Source organism: Pteropus medius, unplaced genomic scaffold, assembly GCF_902729225.1.
Source record: "Pteropus medius unplaced genomic scaffold, Ma_sr-lr_union100, whole genome shotgun sequence".
Taxonomy (NCBI): domain Eukaryota; kingdom Metazoa; phylum Chordata; class Mammalia; order Chiroptera; family Pteropodidae; genus Pteropus; species Pteropus medius.
The window spans coordinates 8,663,656-8,685,836 of NW_024353517.1; the positions used below are offsets into that span (position 1 = coordinate 8,663,656).

The 22,181-nt window shown below is 37.6% G+C and overlaps 1 protein-coding gene and 1 pseudogene across 3 annotated transcripts in view; one reads left to right on the forward strand and one right to left on the reverse strand.

The window, feature by feature from the left end:
- The window catches only part of FGF12 (fibroblast growth factor 12), a 479,181-nt gene that overhangs the window by 248,725 nt on the left and 208,275 nt on the right, over positions 1 to 22,181 (reverse strand). The gene's annotated exons all lie outside the window — the stretch shown is intronic.
- Positions 4,885 to 5,003, forward strand: LOC120593054 (uncharacterized; annotated as a pseudogene).

Here is a 22,181-nt window from a genome sequence, read left to right on the forward strand (position 1 = left end):
AATGCTGAGAGTACTTTCTGGCTTTCTCATAGCAAAGACAGCTCCCTGACTTGCACTATATTAATATGTCGTCTTAGTCATGTCTTATCTCTTCTACTAGACTATGATTTCCTAGAAGGCAAAGAATCTAATTTCCTCATTTAAGAGCAGGTATTCTAATCAAATATGTGTTGGAAGGAAGGAAGCAGGGAGGAAAGAGGGAAGGGGAAATAAAAGTTCATATGTGTGAAAATAATAGGAACAAATTATCATGACTTAAAACAACCATTCTGATAATGATGTTGATTTTTATACTTCTGAGTTGCCAAACAAATAATTCAGAGAGAGTTCCCTTTTAAAATTAAAAAATACATATATTCATAGTATTAGGAATAAAAAAGTGGAAAAACACTACTTGGGATGATACCAACATAGAAAAGACCAAAAACTTGTCCGTGACTCTCCTCTTTTGTTCTCATAATTAAGTAGTGCTTTCAGAATATTATGAAAGGAACTCCAAATCTGGGCATAATCCCACACGTCCCCAGCCTATGGAATGTCTGAGTCTGAAATAGTAAAATGTGAGAGAAGAAAATGTTAGCTAATATTTGTATATTTTACAGAGTCACAAGAAGAATAAGAAGAGATTTCAGGAATCAATTATTCCAGCGCCTTAACTTTAGATAAAGAATCTGCAGCTGTTCCGTAAATACTTCATATACCTTGATACCTCCATGATTCTCTCAGGTGATAATCCTTCTGCCACGAATTACCTCTCTTATGTTTGTCCCAATTCAGATGTCACCTCCTCCTGATACCTTCACTGGTTCTCTCAGCTAGTTTATTAATCCTCCTTCGAGCCCACTGGATCACTCTTACACACTTTTATTTCTACTCTGATAAATGCCGGTTTTCCCAACTAGACTGAGTTCCTTTTCAGTAGGAACTATGTTTACCTTATCCACCTGCAAACACTTAGCATAACATCTAAAAAAAAACAAAAACAAAAAACAAAAAAAACTTCACAAATTGATATTGATATTGAATTGAAATATCCAAGTTAACCGAAAGAGAAGGGAGAAGCTGGCATGGGCTCACCTCTTCATGAAGTCTAAGAAACTTGACTCTTATCTACAACAGCCCCCACAAACTAATCACCTAACATCATAAAACACAATAACACCTTCAAAACAGGCTTGAGAGGGATAACTTAAAAAGAGACTAAATTGTTATGGAGGTGGGGGAAGGAGCTGATCCTCTACAGTACAGTATCTTGGAAAAAGAAATAGATTGAAAGGAACAATGCTTTCTTCTCTTAACTCTCTTTTCTTCATCTCCTTTTGCTTCCTTCTTGTGCTCCTTCTCCTTCTCCTTTAGATAAAGATGAGTATTAATAGCTGGATCTTTAAAAGTTATGAAATCTCCCCATTTTTTATATCTATTACTTCTCTAGAACCATGTGCCTGCACTTTACCCCAAAGGCCAGGTGTACTTCAATTAGAGATACCACAAAAATAAGAAAAAAGAAAAGCTGGTCCACGTTGATTTGTGCTGGTTTGAAACATAATCTATATTACTATCACTGAGGGTTGGACTACACTTTGTTGTTTGTGGATCTTGACAAATGAGTTAAGATTGATAAGAATATTTATGCATTTAAGAGGATATCAGTTAATGTCATTCTGAAAAAATACTGTCGGTGTGTTATGTCAGAAAATACTATCAAGAAAATGAAATGAGGTGAAAGGCACTTAGGATATTCTCTGCAACAAGTAAACAATAAAACAAATATACCTAGCTAGAGATATTCCAGATGCCTCCTTCAAAGTCACACATAGTGGGATTTCAATAGCAACAAAATTATTCTCTCTGCTGCCACTATGCCATTTTCATTAAATAGTACTAACACTTTTAAGATAAGCTCTTTTTTAGAGGAATTAAAATTACTTTAAGAATTGGGCTTTCTTTTGCACACTTATATTCATGGCAGCATTACTAACAATAGCCAAAAGGTAAAAACAAACCAAATGTCCATCAATGGACAAATGGATGAACAAAATGAGGTACACCTACAATTAAACATTTTTCAGCCTTAAAAGGGAAGGAAATTCTGAAACATGGTACAACACAAGTGAACTTTAAGGATATTATACCAAGTGAAACGAGCTAGTCATTAAAAATAAAACAAAAAAACTATGATTCTTCTCATACGAGGCACCTAGAGTAGTCAAATTCATAGAAACAGAAAAGTAGAGGGGTGCTTTCCAGGGGCAAGGGGGAAGGGGAAATGGGGAGTTGTTCAGTGGGTTTAGAGTTTCAGTTTTGCAACTGAAAAAAGTTCTGGAGATCCGATGCATAGCAATGTGAAAACAGCACAACTGAATTAAATGCTTAAAAACTGTAAAGATGGTAAGTTTGTTACGTGTTTTTTTTACCACAACTAAAATTTTAAAAAATTGTATATTCCTTGAAAAAAAAAAAAAAGCCTGAAACAACGTTAACTCCAACACTGCCATTTAGTTTTTGATTGTCACTCTCTACATTGTAACTGTACAAATATCTCTCGTACACACAAGTAACGTACAAGTTGACTAGAAAGTATTCTATTTATTTAGCCCCATTATGTGTAAGGTAACATATCTGGCTTTGAATGAAAGGGGAAAAGAAGGAAAGTGTTTCACCAACTTCTATTTTTTAATAGAAAACATATGAGGAAGGCAGTGTTGGATGAGTCTCAGTGAGTCCAGATAATGAAAGACAAGATTTATATCGATGCCAAATCAAGAACCTGCTACTATACTATAACCAGTATATCAGTGTACATATTTGTCTGAGTATCCGAATTTCTGAAAGCTTGAGTTTTTCATACAGATGGGTCTATGCACATTATCAACAATTTCTAAATTCCACTGAATGCTTCTCTATTTCAGGAGATACCTGATGTTGCCTGTTAGCCCTAAGCTACAATGGAGTCAAACCCCTTTCCTCAAGCACCAAACATCATTTTGAAGAAAACTTGTAAGCCAGAGAAATGAAGGAATAGACAATGACATGCATTATCTTGAGGACTCCAACACAAATGGGGTCTGAATGAGGAAATTGCGTGGATCACTCTAACAAAGGCAAATACTGCCTTTACCACCCACAATGAAACTCAGAGATAAGCTTTCTACTTACAGAGAAATCAAGAGTCTGGATAGAGAAACCTTGGCAGCACCTATAAGCAGTGAGTAGTAGGGGAAACTTTTCAATATAAGGTTTGTATCAGGTTGATTTTCTTAAAAGTCAAAAGAGAAAGGAGCTGATTACATCTTAGCTAAAGGGGAGAAGCAAAATAGCTTGGTTCCCTGATGGTAAAGCTCCATTAAAAAGAAAAAGTATGAAGGACAATTTTAAAAGTGTATACCACTTTATTCCTATATTTCTATTGTGACTATGTCTGGAAAACAAATGAAAAAGTGGTGTATATACACCATTCTACCTCCTATAGTCAAAAATGACAAGGGAAAGTGACAAATCAGTTCAAAATACAAAACCTGCTGAAAGGAAAACAAATCTGCTAGAATCACAGAACCCGGGGTTGGGAAGCCACGCTGTCCAACTCCTCAGCAAATGAAAAGCATTCCTTGAAAATCCTCACTGATGGACCATCACAACCAGCCTAAGACCTCTCCATCTTTGGTCAGCTATGGCTTATAAATATGTCCTTGTAATACTGAGAAAGTGGATCTCCCTTAGCCCTAGTTCCACCATTTGGGTGACTCAGAATTATTCTAGCACCTCTTTCACAGGGCTGCCTTTCAGATTTTTCCAGAGAGCAATGTTATCCTTTCTGTTTCTTCTTGTCTCTGTTAACCAAAATTTCTTAGTTCCTTCAGCAGTTCCTCAGAGAATCAATCTGGCCTCTCCCAACTGAATGCACTCTGGTTTTAAATACCTTTCTTAATTTTAACATCTCTATCACCTCTAAATAGGTTAGCCCTGAGTCCCAGTTAATTTCAACTCATTAAAAAATGACTTTAAAATTTTTTGACTTCATATAGGCTGTAAATTAGTTGCATACATGTATTTTATATATTATCATTATAAAATATAACTTCGACTAATCTTTTTATTATCTAGAAATGTTGGTGAGGCATTAAATTCAATACGTCAAACCAGCCTAACTCGTCCCATCAGCTGTCAGGTAACAGCATTAACCTGCACCTGCGCATTGAAAATGAACACGGAGCACACGTCTCTTTCACATACCCCAAGCAGAACACACACACATGCCCACAGACATACCTGCTCAATGTTATCCCCACAATGTCTCTTCATTGCCTCCTTTCTGTTGCTACTGCTACCCCCTCATTCAGGATTCCATCAATACTCACCTGGGCAGTGTCGGTAAATCAGGTCTGCCTGACTGTGGCCTCTACCCTTAGTTCCCATTTTTCAGAGGACTTACTTCACAACCAAATTTCAGTGTTTACTGACACCAACTCTGCTCTAGGCCCTGCTCTAAGTGCAAACAGAGATATGAAAATGAATGTGAACCTTTGCCTTCAAGTAGTTGCAAGTCTAATGGAGATAAAAGAACTTAATAAATAATTGTAGTACAAGGCAAAACAAACAAATACGATCTTGTTCAAAGTGCTATGAGAATCTTGATTCAAATGGAGAAAGGGAGAACAGTAAATTCAGACCTTAAAGAATAAGACACATTCTAAAAAACACAATTTAAAACGAGCTCTACACAGCTCATGTTTTCTAAAGGCAAGATCAGAATTAGCTAGGTGTAATTAGGCATCAATGGTAGGTAAGAGGTAAGATAGGTTTGATCATTTTAGAAGATAATTTCGAATATGTCAGAGATGCTGCGAAAAGGTACTGAAATAAATATCTTATTAAAAGTATAAGTTAGTCTACAGCCATGCCACCCTGAACAAGCCTGATCCCATCTGATCTCGGAAGCTAAGCAGGGTCAGGCCTGGTTAATACTTGGATAGGAGACCATCTAGGAAAATCAGGTGCTGTAGGTGTAAAAAAAAACAAAAAATAAAGTATTTTAAGCTGACAAGGTCCTTGCAATCTGTGAGGTCAACCAAGGATTGCCTCACCTAAAAAATGAAAATAAAAAAATATAAATAAAAGTATAAGTTAAAAAGTTTGCCATATATACAATGAAACATGGAGCAATCTTTAAAAACTACATTATCAAATCAAATAAAGAAATAAAATATAGTTAAGAGAAAATGTAGAATGCAAAATTTTCCATATGATCTCAATTTTATTTTATATTGCATATTGCACATACATATCTACTTTTGAGCATTTGTATTTGAATTTACATATAGGAAATATATGTGTTTTATGTATGTATATGTAGGAAATACAAACATAAATATATAAAGAATAAATGTACAAACAGCATATATCACAGTCCTTATCTCTATTTGGTAAATTTATGAAATATTTAGATGTGCTTTATATTTTCCTAATGAAAACATTTTAAAATTATAACCAGAAACTCCTTTCCAAAAAACGTTGTTTTTAATGAAGAAATAAGACTTTAATGAACAGATAATAGTGTGGAAGTGGAGAATGGGTTACAACCAAAAAAGCTTATGAACAAATGAGCATGGAAGTGACTGGTTTGTGAGAGGGATGCCATGTGGTCCATATCAGTGGAAATACTGAGTAAATTACTCAATATTAATTGTTTGAATTTCAGTTAAAATACTTACCTCTTTTGTGCATTTTTTCATGGCATTTTAAGAATGTCCATTCTAATCAAAATATGACAAGCAATAGTATTAATGAATAGAGGGTCAAGATTCCCATCTTTATGAGGTATCAGAAAGTGAAGACGTATTGTTAGAGGTAAAAAATATCAGCAAAAAAGTTTAATTCTTAGGAATCCACAGTAGGATGCTGCAAAGATCAATGTCACCACCAGAAAATACATTTTCATTATTACAATGGATTCCTGTTGGACCACCTTAACTCTATCTCTTACATTTTATTGACTCATTTATTCAACACATATTTTCTGACCACCTCAAGACAAGCAGCACATTAGGCACCAAGAATAAAGCTGTGAACAAAAGTGAGTAGCCCTATCCTTGTGGCATTTACATTCTTTTTACCAGACTTCCTTCTCTATTAGGCAATATTCCTAAAATCCTGTTTTTGTCACACCACTTTTGCACTCAAAAAAATATAATTTCCTTCTGGATAACATCCAGCTTTCCACAATCAGAACAATGAGATGTAAAAAGGGCAAAGAACCAGAAGAGTAAAGAACCCTTCTTCATGTGGCAAGTTACCATCACCCTAATTATCATGTGTTGCCTTACCTGTTAACGGGGAACAAGAACATGTCCCCTGCTATCCTGCTAAGGTTGTTATGAGATGATGGATGAAGAGCTTTAACCTATAAAGCTCTGAACCATCTTTTGTCCACAATCCTTTGTTCAGGAATGCCCCATTATCCTTTCCTCCTTGCCAGACAGCATCCTCCCGCTAATGCATAACCTTGCTTATGTTAGTCCCTCCTCCCTGGACAGCCTCTCCTTCCTTTCTGCCCATTCAGATCACACTACTCACTTTTTCCAAAACCCACTACCTCCAAGAAGTCTTTCCTAATACCTCTAGGGAGGAAAAAAAACACGTGTGTGTGTGTGTGTGTGTGTAGACAGACAGAGATAGAGATATACCTGTATATATAAATGTTCACATTACAATAATATACATATAATGAAATATACCTAAAATCTCTAATAGTGTGCTTTAACTCTCCCTGCTTAAACAAAAGAAAATGAAGCCAATTCTGGGTCTTATTTGTTTGCTTGTTTCTTTTATTTTGCTCATACATTAATACATTCGCTAACTTGCATGGATATAGGTTCTATCATCATTTGTGTTATTCAAAAGGAAAGACATTTTGTTTGTTTCTTTTAGTAGACAAGATATTTAAAAGTAAATGATTTTAAAATCTACTTTGAAAAATAACATGAGCGTGGAAATTTAAAAACTTCTTGGAAATGTTGAGGGGGAGGTCCCAAATCGCAAGTCACTTAAGTGATTATCACCATAATTACAGCAAGGCACCTGATGAATTTTAAGTTATTAAATGAATCATGGATGCATATGAAACACAGGTTTGCAGTACAGTGAAAATGACTCAATATCCAGAGATATTTCCCTTGATATTGTTAATTAAATGGCAAGCATTTCCTCCACCCTATCTAAGCCCTACTTTCTGTAAAGGGTCTTCAGGTATGAAAATGAGGCCCAACCTCAATTCAACCTCAACAAGAACCTCCCAAATCTCCCAGTCAAGGAGAATCATTACTTTCCTTGTACTTCTACAGTACCTTGAATACAATATATGGGATAGCCTAGAAAACCTGGGTTGTAATCATTTACAGTTTATAATATGTTGTCTCGTAAATCTCATTTCATTTGAGCCTCACGAGTGTCCTTCCGAGACAAATTTTACAGACAGGAGAAACTGAAGGTTAGAAAACTGAAGTGATTGGTGAATGAAGGCACTTGAGCACATGTCTCCAGACTGTCTTTAGTGCTCTGCGCCCTCTGCCATGATGATTTTTATAAAAATGATTGTCTACAATGTTCCTGATTAGCTTTTATTTCCCCTACTGCTTTTCACATAGAAGGCTCAAGAAATATCTGCTAAATTAAACTGAAAATCAAAAGTCGGACAACTTAAAACTCTGGGAAGGTGGTGGTGAGGTGCTTAACATTTAAACTGTGCATTATATGCTGCATTAATTAATTAATACACACATCTTATATTTATGAAGCTCTGGCCCCTAAGAGAGGCAGGACACATCACAAAATAACTATATTCCACGTGAGCTGATGTGCTCAGAGGCCATAAAATGCCCTTCTGTGCAGACAGGCAGTCAATTCCTGAGGTCATGGGTATGTTGCAAAGACCTCAGACTTTTAAGTCAAATAGACTTGGATTCAAATCCACACTCTACCTCTTTGAGTCAGGGCAAATTACTTGATTTCTCAAGTTTTAATATCTTTATTATGAAAAATGAGATAACCATACCTGTCTCACAGAATTATTCTGAGAATTAAAAGAACATAGAGTAGTACATTGTTGGTGCACAAAAAAATATGCCCTTGTCTTTCTGTGGTAGACAGAATTCTAAGATGGCTCCACCCGTCCTCTATGTATAATCCACTCCACTTGAGCATGAGTGGGACTTTGAATATGATGGAATAGTCACTCCCTGGATTAGGTTATGCTATATAACAGCGGACCCTAACCCCATGCCCATGGCCTGTTAGGCACCCAGCCGCACAGCAGGATGTGAGCGGCAGGTGAGCTAAGAAAGCTCCATCTATATTTGCAGCCGCTCCCGAGCACTAGTATCACTGCCTCAGCTCCACCTCAGATCATCAGGCATTAGATCCTTATAGGTGCACCAGTCCCTGGTACCAGAAAGTTTGGGGACCACTGCATTCCTCCTTAGCAGGAGAAGGAGAACCACCTGTTGGTCTTGAGGAAGCAACTGCCATACTGTGAACTGCCTATGGAGATGGCCACATCATAGGATCCTGAGGGCAGCCCAGAGCACAGAAGAGTGGTCTTGGCTGGCAGCCAGCAGAAAATGAAGCCTCAGTCCTACAACCTCAAGGAACTGAATTCTGACAAGAATCTGAATAACTCTGGAAGAGAACCACAGATGCAGTGACTACAGCCTTATGAAGCCCTGAGCAGAGAACCCAGCTAAGCCAAGGCAAGATTCCTGACCCACAAAAACATAATAAGCATATATTGTTTTAACCAATAAGTGTATTATGATTTGTTATGCAACATGAGAAAACTAACATACCTTCCCTAAATAAAATGAGCTGAGTGGTCTGTAGGATTTTTTAAATTCCTAAAGATATCAAATCATTTTAGAAATACTCTGATCACCCACCCGATTCTCAGGAATGGTACCCTTTAGATCACCAAACACTGGAGAATCCCGCTGTCATCAAGCTCCCCATATGTTCTACTCAAGGAATTCCTAGAAAAGGCATTGATTCATCATTCTTATATTATTTTCCAGGACAACCTGTCATGTGAAGAGAAAACAGAATCACACAACTTCAGAGTAAGAAGGATCCCTTAGAAATGCTTAGGAGTAATCTTGTCCTATTTTCATTGTATACATGGAAATAATGAGGCCCAGAAATATCTTCCTCAATCTCTTGCAGATAGTCAGTTATAGGAACATAGCCAGCTTTTGCGTAGCCTGAATTTATGCAATTTGGAGCCAATACAAAATTACTTACCAGGTAAATATTAATTTAAAATAAAAAATAAATCAGACCAAATTACATTTTTTTAAAAATTACAAATACATAAACATTTCAACATCCAGACACAACTTTAATAGTTATTTCTTAAAATTTTTGTCTGTATATGCTTTCATTGTCTCTTCATCTAACAACTTTGCCATATTTTCTGTAGAGAAAATATATGACTCAATCTTGTCTTTAATTTGATTGGTTTACTTATTTCTAATTATTAAAAGTTAACAAATGTTTAATTCAGATTTGCCATTCATTATTGTTAATGTCATATAAATAGTTAGGATTATTGTCAAATTTAATTTAAAGACAAACAATTTCTATCACATACGAGCTATAAAATTTAGAAGAATTTTCCACAGACTAACTTCTGTACATTTCACCTCTGCAGCAGGTAAGTTCATTATACAACTTCTGGACTTTTGTGTCATGACGCCAAGTCTGCAGAATGGGCAACTGGAGTGCTCCTGACAATGATTTACTCGGAAGAGACTGTAAACATAATGATAATCTACTGAACTGAAATTAAATGTATCCCCAACTTAACTTCCTCTTAACCAAATCCCCAAAATGACAATGGCAACATCACTGTCATTCAACAGGAAAAGAGAAGTAAAGGAGGTGACTGAGAGGGAAACACTACCAACCCTAACCAAGCATAGTCAAAACATCTTCCTTTTGCAAATTTACAAAAACACCTATGAAGCTGAAGCTCGATTAGCTTCTGATCAGTGAAAGTAGAGGACATCAGCTTTACCTTGAAAAATGTGAGACAAATGAAGCTTTCCGTGGAAGGAGGAAGATAAGGCATGGGAAGATTAAATAACTTCCCAAAGTCTCATAGCTAGTAGAGGGTGGAAGTGGAATTGAATCTGGGCAGCCTGAACCCAGTTTTCACACTCCTCCCCAGCATGCTACATGTACTGCCTGGCACAGGAGGAAGGCTGTGACCATGCATGTGTTTGCATGTGTACATGTGCATGTACCCACGCAGGTGTGCATATGTATGCATGTGCGTGTTTGGCAGCAAAGGAAGCAAGTCTTCTGGGATTCGATCTTAATGTGGAGTTGACTTTTTTTGAGTTCTTATTTTGTTCTACTTGATTACAACTGTAGTCCAAAGGAATAAAGAATGAGTTGTTGAGCTGATTTTAGAGACCATGAACAGCAGTCAGTGTTGCCCCCAAAATTATTGTTACTCAGCAGTAACTGGAAAGCCCATCTCAAGGCTTTTTCCCCCAGACCAGAATATGCTAGTTAAAACCTCCATTATCAGGATGTCAAAAGTAGGAGGATAAACTAACTCAGAATGATAAACTAACTCTTTCCTTTTAGTGAGACAGAAGCACTCTTTAATCCAATTGCTTGTCATATCTGTGAACAAGTCTCCCAGTGGTGATACCTTAGCCACTGAAGAGTCCAAAGAACTCTGAAGAAAAAATTAGGAGAAATGGCTCTATGTCTCATTCCCACAATTACTCTACCTATAACATTTCAGATAACTCCTATTCCTCTCTTGGTCTCAGTCTCCTCAATGGGATAAGGAATTCTATAGCTGTTTCAAAGTTCTATAATCTATGCTTTTATCTTTAAACCGCCAACTGAAAGCATCAGAAGAGAAAACATTCAAAGCTATGAGGTGGGGGCGGGGAGGGGGAAGGGTGCGCGATATCCTGGAATTATCTCAGATCTCTCTTTCTCATTTAGAGTAATAGCAGTTTTTAAAAAATAGCTTGATTTCTTTGAATGCTAAATGAAGAATAAATTTTTAATTCTTTTTAAAGGAAAAACAGTAAGGATTTCAATTCTGAAATTGAAAGTCACCTACAAGAGACAGGAAATCTTAGTAGAAGTCTTCGAGAGAACCCTGGCTCTCTGGCTCCCTACTCCCAGAGTTTCTCACTGTTTTAATCCCCAGGCTCAGGGGTCTCCTCCACTTGCAAGTTTGAAGAAGTCAGAACATCATTTTGGTGTGACAGATGAAGTACCGGAAAATCAAGTTCTGGTCGCGGAACAACATTGCTCAGTTAGGGGACTGTGTGTGAGCCTCTGAGCCTTCTTTTCCTTGTCTATAAAGGAAAGAAGCTTACCTAGTTACTTCTTTAGGTCTTTACATCTCAGAAATTCTGCTTTTTAAAAGGCAAGATACTCTGAAGAGTGAAATAAGCAATGGCTTTTGCTGCGGACATGTACCAAGCATTAATCAAAATAAGCAATCCTTCTCCTTGTTCTGTTCAATGTGCTACCAAGCTAAACCTCTTCGTCATGAGTTCAGAACCACGAATGATAAATAACATTTGCTTGACTGAGTTTCATAATTCCCTGGTGTTTATAAAAAGAATATTTATTTTAAAGAGTATTTTAAAAACAATATAACTTAAGGAAAACAGCACACTACAACTAATGCATCTACTTCTTTCAGTTGGCCCAAGTAATCCTCAAAGTTTTTTTCTCACCCTTACTGATCACCTACTCCATGCCAGGCCCGGTGCTGAGTGCTGGGGTACTGAGGGAAAGAGAAGAGCATGACCCCAGGATAACATTGTCATAGTTCCACCTTCAAGAAGCACACTATCATTCTAGGTGGTAATCCAACGTAAACTGATATGGGGTAGAAGCCCCTGGCCCAAGATGTTGTAGTGAGGTGCCGGAGAGAAATATCTTCTTCTGTGTCTAGCTTTGCTCCTTGGAATACAGTGAGATTGAGTCAGAGTTTTGTGCTGAAAATCAATGGCTCTCAGACTTTCACACATCAGAATCACCTGGAAGTCCTATTAAAACAGATTGCTAGGCCTCGCTTCTGGACTTCCCATTCAGAAGATGTGGGGCGGGGCCGAGAGTCTGTAGTTCTAATGAGGTCAGAGGTGATGCTAATGTTACTGCGGTGGGGCCCAAACTTGAAGAATCCCTGTTAAAAGGCATGATTATAAACTGAGCTAATTAGCCTGAGACGAGGCTCTGACATTGGTAGGGTTAAGAAGCTCCTCAGGCATACTAATGTATAGCCAGGTTAGGCTGAGTCACTGGGTTAGCTTAGATAACGTTACTTTCCCCAAATCACTGCCCTTATAAGACACTTTTAAGTTTGCGTCTGTTTCTAAGCACCCTGCCCAATTAATGATTTCTTTCTCTATAGGTTCAAACTTCTAGGTAACATTATGCTTAGGATGACATCTCCCAGAGAAGACTAAAATGAAGCCCATAATTTTTTATCACTGACTACATACAAGGTGCTGTGACCCTGACACTGTATTGGGTGCTGGAGAACACAAGGATGGGGACACACCATGAACTGGGTAGGTGCTGAAGGACACAATGGTTAATTTGTTAACTTATTTATTCAAAACACATTCCTCGAGTACTCACTCCATGATATGGCAGGATGCTCAGGCTTTTCTCTTTAAAAATGCGAAGCTGTGGAGGTTTTTAAGAATGAGAGTGATATAATCTGAATTGCATCTTTGTAGCATACATCTCAGATTCATTAGCAGGTCCTTGCAGCAAGAGATGCTGAGAAAAAGGGTCACAATTAAGTAAGCAGAGGGAAGGAGGAAGAACTCTCTGGGAAAGGAAGGAGGAAATAGTAGTTATTAAGGAGGCTAGTGACTAGAGGAAGAGGCTAATAGAGCTGCAAAGATTACAATAAAACACTGACAATCCCAGTCTCAATTAGGAAAACAGAAATACCATTGTTGTTATTAAAAGTCATCCATGACATACTAGGTGATGAGAGAAATATGCTACTTTAAAAAGGGCAAGTTGTCCTTGAGGCAGTTTTAATAAAAAGCCAATGAAGTTTATAAGAATGGGGGAATATTGGCTAGTAACCCCCATTCCAAATTTACTTCAGCCTCCTATAATCTGGAAACATTACTGAATAACATCTCTACTTAAAATCTCCAGCTTCTTTGAGCTTCAGGCACTGCCTCCTACTCTCTGCCACTCTCCTGTTCAGCTCCATTACCTGTCTCTCCTTTTTTTTTTTCATTGAATAAATGTACTCTCTAAATTCTGTTCTCCTGTGGAAGTCATATCACATCAATTGACTAAAAAAATACTTTCTCTAGTGATGAATGCAATATTTTTTCTCAAGCACCTACCATTATCCTTAGATTTAGTCTCTTGTTTCCAACTGCCTCTGGACATACTTTCCAGGTTATCCCTTAGGCACCTCACGCTGGAGGATAATATTTTATTCATTTTCACCCACTGGCGTGCTCTTAACATTAAAAAAACAACCAACCAACAAACAATCTCAAATGTACTATGAAAGCATCTCTAATTCTAACTGGATATAATTTTAGCCTTGTGCTTTCTAACACTATAATAATGGTCCATGATTCCTCTAACATTATAATAATGGTTCATGATTTCACCTCTTTCCAGATGTTAAGATCATTGAAGGCTATGAGTATGTCTTGTTTGTCTGCCTATCCGCAACCTGAGGCTTGCACTTATCATTTGTTAAGTGTATTTCAGAAGGCAAAAAGTGTCACAAAGGGCTTATTTTAAGCCTCCCAGAAAACTTACACAGTTAATTTATAAGAAGACATCCTCAGGAAAACAAGAGAATAGATCTGGCTCTCCTTAACGGACAAGAGGCAGAACTGGGGATTCTCATCTTTTTCTTTCCCTATGACAGGGCAGTGAGATCATAGTCTCAAAAGGGTAAAAGCCAAAGCAGAGTACCCAGAGGAGAGAACAGGTTTGCTGCTATCACCAGATAGAGATCGCTAAGGAGGGGAACATTCATATTAAAGATAGACAACTTATCGGAATTCCAGTAAAAGAAGCTCATGCTTGACCAGTCTATCATCACAGTGGCATTTAAAGTGTCACCAAGAGTGTCAGTCTGCATGTACTGTGACATTTCAGAGCAATTTGGGCCAGCAGGCCTCTCTAGCTTTATAAAGCCCTCTGTTCTCAGAGGAATAGGGTTGGCCTGAGAGAAGAATCTTGCAGGGCTAAATCTAAAATAAGAAAGTTTCAGCCTCAGAGTCACAAAGTGTGGGCAACCCTCCTGGGCCACTTTCTCTTGAACTGCGACAGTAAGTGTGTGAATCTAGTCACAAGTGTGATTGTTCCTTGCAGTGAGTCTTTGAGCATCATCCAAGACACAAGGGATCGTCTGCCTTCATCACATTCTTATGTATAATTGTAAAAGGCAATCAGATTCAGACTTGAGGTCTAAGACAAGCAGGAATGTAAAATTGCCTGAAGCTTTTTATTGAATTAGTAACTTTGTTTTCTAAAATAGTCCCTTCAGGGGTCCATTGATTCAGCCTTTGTTCTCTCTTTACACACATTCTGCCACTATCAATATCCTTTATATAGGTTTTAGAGTCTCTACTGGCAATTTACTCCAATATGTCTTTATGTCTTGCACAATGTAGAGCTCTTTTACCCATTCTCAGTAGAGCTGAAAAGAACTTCAAACTTTTTTCAGTGTTTGTAATGTAGCTTCCCATAAAGATACCTTTTAAGCCACATGTTAATCTTCCCTTTCTAAAATCAAAATATTCCCATTTTTCTTGGTTCATTCACTTGACAAATATTTAGAGATTTCCTTCAATGTGTTGGGCATCACGTGTGCATATGGATACAATGGTGAGCCAAACCAGATCTTGCCTCAACTGAGCTCAGAGTCTAGTGGTGGGAGAGAAAGATGGCAATCAAATAACCACATAAGTTAAATGTGAACTTGTATCTGTGAAGGAGAGATATGTGTTGAGTGGGACTATAATACCAGGAGAGGGCAGTCAGGAATGTCTTTACTGAAGACATCAATGTTGAGCTGAAGTCCAAGGGCTGAGGATGGAGGTACCTAAGTAAATACTTTTGCAGGTAAGGGGAACTCTATGTAGGAAGACTCTGTCATGTGAGAGTGTGAAGAATAAGATGAATTTTTGTTTAAGAAAAAAAGTTGTCTTTGTAGACTACTGGGAAAATAATTGCCTATTTCAAATCTATTGAAAGGTTTAAGGAGTTGGTGGGATGAAATGAGGGGGCGGGGAGACATGCATTTTGAGAAGTCACCGTGACGGCAATCTGGGTAAACATCAAATGGAGGGGATATTTAGTACCAGGGTGGACTGATTGGGAGTGTTTCCAACAGCCCGGGTGAAAGAAATAAGATTAAAAGGATGGCAGTGAAGCAATTCATGATTAGTCAGACAGAGTATGGTGTAGGAGCAACAAAATGAGTCGAAATAATCTCTAGGTTTCTAGAATAACAGGATAGTCTGAGTACCATTCATTGAACATGGCAATACTGCCAACGGACACAGAGAAATAAGATCACAGGTTTGAATTCTGATGTGTTTAGCTTCAAAATTTTCCTTTGCTAACCCTCTTTTTTTCCCCTCTAGCTTTTAAGCATCTTTTAAAATTTCTCTTCTGGAATCTCTATAAATTAAAAAGAAAGAGGGCAAAAAGATATAGAAAAGCATTTCTTTAAATCTTGTTTGGCAGATGGTAGGAGGAGTTCAAACATCTGCCACATTTGAAAATCCAACTCTATTTACTCTTCCAATACATGTTAATCACTCAACAAATTGAAAATAAAACAAATGACGCCTTTCTCTCCAGCCACACAATCTAACTCATCAGTCCTTATGAGCATCCATCATGAGGCTGATAAAATTTCTCCATCCCCTAAAATATTATACGAATTTGCTAATGACCTTTGACTTACTTATTTTTAATGCATATAGCATTTCTTTCCAAATTAAGTGCAAGCTCACTAATGATAGGAACCACATCTTACATTTCTAAGGCAGTGCAGAAAATGCTCTAGGATAAAATACTTTAATCCAGATACAATAGATAGCATACATTTCTCAATTTCTGACACTGCTTTGAGAATTGGTAAGGGTATAATGGTATCTGGCATAATAAAAAGACAATCATATTTGGGGATTTGAATAATAATGCCAGTATCATCACTTAACTAGCAAGCAAGAGTGGGCAAACTATTTCACTTCCCTGGGCTTCAGTTGCCTCTGTTAGTAATCTCTGAAGATTCAGTTCAATGGGATCCTGGACCTTAAAGCATAAGCATGTATCACAGAAGCCATAACGGCTTTCCTTATCTTTCTCGAGTAAGTGTTGAACAAATAAAGGCATGAGTAAAATATCTGAATGAATGAAGCTCACGGAAGAGTTGACCTTGGAGTGAGTAGAAAGGGTATTAATTAGGTAGTCAGGAAGACGGGATCCTAACCTCAGTTTAGCCACTGACTCACTCCTTGATCCTAGGCCAGTCTCTTCTCTTCTGTGCCTCGCTTTTGTGCCTCGGGTTCTTCCCCTATGAAACTTCTCTCAGTGACGCTGTACATTTTTTTCTGATACCCTAGCGTTATAGCCCCAGAGCTGGGGAGCCACAGAGAGAAGAGCTATACTCAATTATATCCTAAAAATGAAGAGAGGGACAATAAACTAAGAGCATTGTTCATTTCCAGTGTGAAAAGACCTCTTCCAACAGGAAATGACAGCACTTAGATTTATCCCTTAGATCCATTCTGTATTATTTTTTCTGTCTGTGCAAGGGATAGCAAGAGAAATTCCACTTTAGGAGACGTGATTGTGTAACAAGTGAGTCCTCATTGATTCTAAAGGCAGGACCTTTTGGGGCAGGAACAGGCAGATTCCAATTGCCTCACAAAGATTGGCCTGGGTTTCCAGGTGAGCAACTCTGAGTCCCTCTGCAACAATTAGAGATTTTCCATGTTCGTAGTTCAAAGGTTCAAATTGTCCCAGAATTTTATGCTCTAGGTTCGATTGACTCAATACAACCCGCTTTTTCCTAAGAAAGAAAGACAACAAAAAAACTGTCTTTGCTGCTGACTTAACTTAATCCCACTAATTATCCATATATTTTAGAAGCCTAATTTTCATCTACTGTATATCACATAGAAAAAATTAGAGTGACATTGAGTGATGCCAAAATACTGGTACTAGAATAATGCTGCCAGGTAATTGAGATGAGCTCTAACTAAATAACCCATTATTATTATTACCAGATAGAAAAAACAGAAACCACATGCTTTCCATTACTAACAGGGTCTACTATTGAGCTGAATGAGTTTTATTTGGGAAGATTGAGTTTTAGCTAAGACCTGTTACAGAGAAATTCAGACATTTGTAATGATATTCATCCTCTTTGTACCATGTGCAAACATTATAACTATTAAGGAGCAACCTTAAGAGAGGTTTTCTTTGCTCTGTGCAGTTCTTTCACTGCAGCTCCTAAATCCAGATTTCGGTCAACACCGGAATGTGATAGAATGGAATATTCTTTGTTTCTTTGATATAAAAATCTTCAGAAAATGTAGATGATACTGTATGAGATTTTATCAAAGCAGAAATAGCTTGAAGTATTATAGGACATCAGTAAGAAATGAGGCTGGAAAGGTTGATGGAGAACATTGAATACTAAGCTTAGTATCTAACTTTATCTTTCAGGCTTTTGAAGATTTTGAAAAGGAGGTGTGACATAATCAGCTTCTGCTTTAGGATATATAGGTAATAATTTTATTTTGACTTAATATTTCATTTCAAATAGCATTTTGTTTAGGACCTGAGTTCAAAATTTATCTCAATATTCTTTAGAAGCTTTAAAAATCATCTCTAGCTTAGCAAAATCTGCATTTTGGTGTGGACTTTGCTTTGCCCTTCATTCTCATAGTTAAGACATTTCCTTCACATAAAATAAGTCTGGATGAAAACTTCTCCTAATGGTCAAATGATGCTCCATGACCTATGTGCAAGACTCTGTAGCTTACAGAAGTTAGGAGAGCAGCAAGAAGGGCAGGTGGCAATGAGAGGTTTCAAACATAACAGCTGAGAAGCACTGGTGCTGATGGGCATGGTGCTGGCACAGTGCCAGGCATCAGGCTCATCCAGGAACTCACAGATCTATCCTCAAACTCAGGGACAATGAATTCACAAAGTTCCAGAAGTCCCCGTAATGTTTTACAAAGTAACGAGGTTTTACTGAATCATAAACATTTGCATGAACTTTAACAAGTTGATTAAAGGAAAGAAATAGAAAAATGACCAAACATCAGGCTGCCCTGAGTTCTTTAGCCAAGCCCTAGAACTTGGACCAGCATGCCAAGGCCCACATTCCCTCCAGGGCTGTCCAATCTGCCCTTGAGAGTTGACCTTGGAAAAAGGGCAAAATGATTTGAGTTCAATTTCTTTGATTCTGAATTTCTCATAGGCCACACTTCCCTCCTCTCTCCTCACTTCCCAATATTTCTCATTCAGTGTGTTTATTTGAAAGATTATGTGTTTTTACTCTCAAAACTCATTATTATCTTTTTTTTTTGCCTTATTTTTTTCTTTTGTCTTTTACCCTCTTGTCTCTGTGTGAGGTTGTTTTTGTGTTCTTTATTTAGCCAATTGATTCTAACATTGTTTCTGGAACAGGGTAATGTGACCTTCAGCATTTAGACAAGACTGGAACAAGTGGGAAAAGAGCAGAGTATATTGTCATTGCTAATGTTCTAAGAATAATTCACACAAGCCTATTCCATAACGCTGACAGGATCTCCCCAGATTCTCTCCGCTTCCAGACACAACAAGCCTGCCTGCTAGGCCTGGGAGGCCAGGAATAGTAGGAGAGTGCCATCTCGTGGACTCAGTGGAAAATGCTTCACTTTGCAAATGGAACTGAGTCATCTTAGCTCTCAAAACACGTATAAGAGAACTGTATTTTCAAATGTCTTGGACACCTTCCAGTCACTGAAGCAAAGCCTGGATTTATGAATTCTCCATTCTAGGTATTCTCTGAGTAGCAGTAGAAATTTCTGTACAATGAATCTGTCTTCAGGTAAAATTTAAGGTGAAGGACAATCTCTAGCTTTCTTTCTTTGAACAAAGAATTTGGGACAGTCAGAAAGTCAAAGAAAATGGAGCACTAATTATGCAGATTGCATTCAAATTAAAATTTACACGGTATCTGAGCAGTAAATTCCACCCACGCTTTAAAATAGAGCACTAATTACTACTCTTCCATTAAATCTTCCCTGAGGAAATCTCTTCTTTCCTTGGAAGTGCCACCTATTTTACAAAAACCAGTTACATTTTCATATTTAACATCAGCGATTGTCAAAGGAATGGTTTATGGACCATTTACATTGAAATCACCTGTAATATTTTCATAAATGCAGTTTCTTGGGCCCTATACTACATCAATAAAATCAGAACTTCTAGGGCTGGAACCTAGGAATGAGTATTTGAAGTTATCACCTCAGTTACTTCTCTAGTCCACTGTGTACTCCAGTTAAAGAACCCAGTGTACTGGGTCCAAAAATTAAGCAATTTAGGAAGAAAATCGCTCTTGTTCCTGCATTAGACTATTACTAGTTTCAAATAGCTGAGCTTCTTGGAATTCCTTGTCCAGGAAGCTTTCCCAATTTATTTCAGAAGTTTCTGACAGAAAGACTGCAGAAATTTCTGAACATTTCAGCCCTTATACTGGATGTGTACAAGTAGTCATTTAATTCCACCCTTCTATTCTAGCTCATCAGAGATCTATACCTTTGTTGAGACATCCTGGGTGGAAGAGGGGAGTTTTCACTCATCTCTTTACAGTCCCCCACAATACAACATGGAGGGGCATACTGTACATGGGTAAAGGTTTGAAATTGCACTTGGCATCTTCCAGCTTCAAATAATTAGACAAGCAAGACTAGAACCACTATAAAACAGCCTCCCATTCACGCTAAAAGCAGCAGACCAACTGTCCTCAGTGGAACAGTGATTCTCCTCATCCCCATTCAGGCGCCAAGACTGCAGAATTACCAACACTAATCATGTTGCAACTGCTTGGCTTTCTGCAGTGCCCCAGGAATTCTGAGCGACAAAGGAGACAGTCATTTGTTCCACAGCCTAGCAATTGTGTCATTAAACAAATTGCTCCATAACATCAGTAGAGGCATTCTTTGTGACAGCCAAGTAATATCATTTGTCTTGATTCCAGACATTGTAGGCATCTGTCTGGAATTATGCATTTCATTTGATCTTGCAGGTTTATCTACAGAAAAGTAAGACGATTGCCAGACGTTGAACAGAAGTGCAAACATTAAATGACTACTTTAAAAGCCGTACTTTTGCCTTTTTAGCACAAATACACGGAACTTTTTTCTAAACGATGTTGCTGTACACTAGATACAAATCATAAATTGCTATTCTCCAGAAAAAGAACTACTTTCAGAATAGGTAAGTCCATTTTCCTAAACTACTGGAACATAACAATAGTTCTAGGTTAAACATAGAGTTCATTCGGCTCAACACATCCGTTCCCAATAGTGATGGCTCACGGAAGTATTAAATTCAGCAAACGTTTAGTGAGCACCAACACATGTAATGAGCTATTAGATGGTAAGGAATCAAAAGAAGGAGGACACATATCTAATTAGGTAATTCAGGGATGGTCTCATTGAATAAGACATGTTTGTGTAGATCTTAAAAGATGCACAGTCTAGGGAGTCGAGCCAGAGGAAACAAATGAATGCCAGCCAACAAGTAGAGTTGTTGCTTTCTTTCCACCCATCCCCTACCCTCTTCCTCGGTGAGGTCAACATCCACATATATGACCCATCCAACTTTTACGCTCAGGCACCCTTACCTTGAACAGTCTTTTCCTCCACCTCACCCAGCAACCCACTTCCACATCACCTGTGGACTTGTACCACCTCTGAAATCTTTACCTCAATCATTCAACACTATTCATTGCCTCCTATCCTTCTAGTACTTCCCGCCACCCCTTACCAATAATTCCTGTCTCACTGCAACCATTGTTTTCACCACTATCTACCATCACAAGTCCTATCCTTTCACGAACTGCAAACTTCTTATCTTTGCAGTCTTTCTCTAAACAAAAGTTTATTTCCTGCAACGATCCTGTCCCATTAGACCAGATGTGTTCTCCCTGCTATATATACTTTGGTAGTTGGTAGTACCCTGGGTTTCTCCCCTCTTTAACCTAATCAATCTATAGGACAATTGATTACATTTTGTCTTCCTCAGTGCAGGGAACGGAAACCAAGTGAACAGAAATCACTGTCATTCTTACCTATTGCTATATCTCTAGAATGTTTGGCAACTAAAAGATGCTTAAAAACTATTTGTTAAATCGATGAATAAAATGATAAAGTCTAGTGTGGCCAAGGCAGAGAGCATACTGCTGGCAGCACGGGAAATTCAGGCTATGAAATCAAGTCGGAGCCATTTTCCAGAGTTCTTGAGCGTTCAGACAAGTAGGTTTTATTTACTGTCTAGGTAATGGGAAAACAATGGGATCTTTAAAGATGAAGGGGATCCCCAAATATTTGTTTTTCTGAATAACTATTACTGCTGATTATCAAAAGCATTTATGCATTTTTTGAAGAAAATTTGAAAATTTTAGTGTAGAGAGAACAAAAATCACCCCTTTCTACAGTACTGCTATTTGATTGTTTGGGTTTTTTTAGCAAATTTTCTAGACATTTGTTTTACATAATCATACATTAGCTTGGACTCTATCTTGTTTCCTATCAACATTCTAACTTAAGCACTTTTTCCTAACATTTAAAAACCTTTAGTAAGCTTCATTCAATGGCTTATCTAATATTCACTCATATTACTGTATTGTTTTTTACTTATTAGCTTCTTATTTTTAAAAGCTTAGGCTTTTAACCATTTTAAATTTTTTATTGAAATTTTAGAGAGTCAAGTGCATAATTCTTTTATTAAATTTATTGGGTGACACTAGGAAATAAAATCATATAGGTTTCAAGTATACAAATCGGATATACATATGTACATTACATTGTGTGTTCACCACTCAAAATCAAATCTCCTTCTGTCACCATATATTTGACACCCTTTTA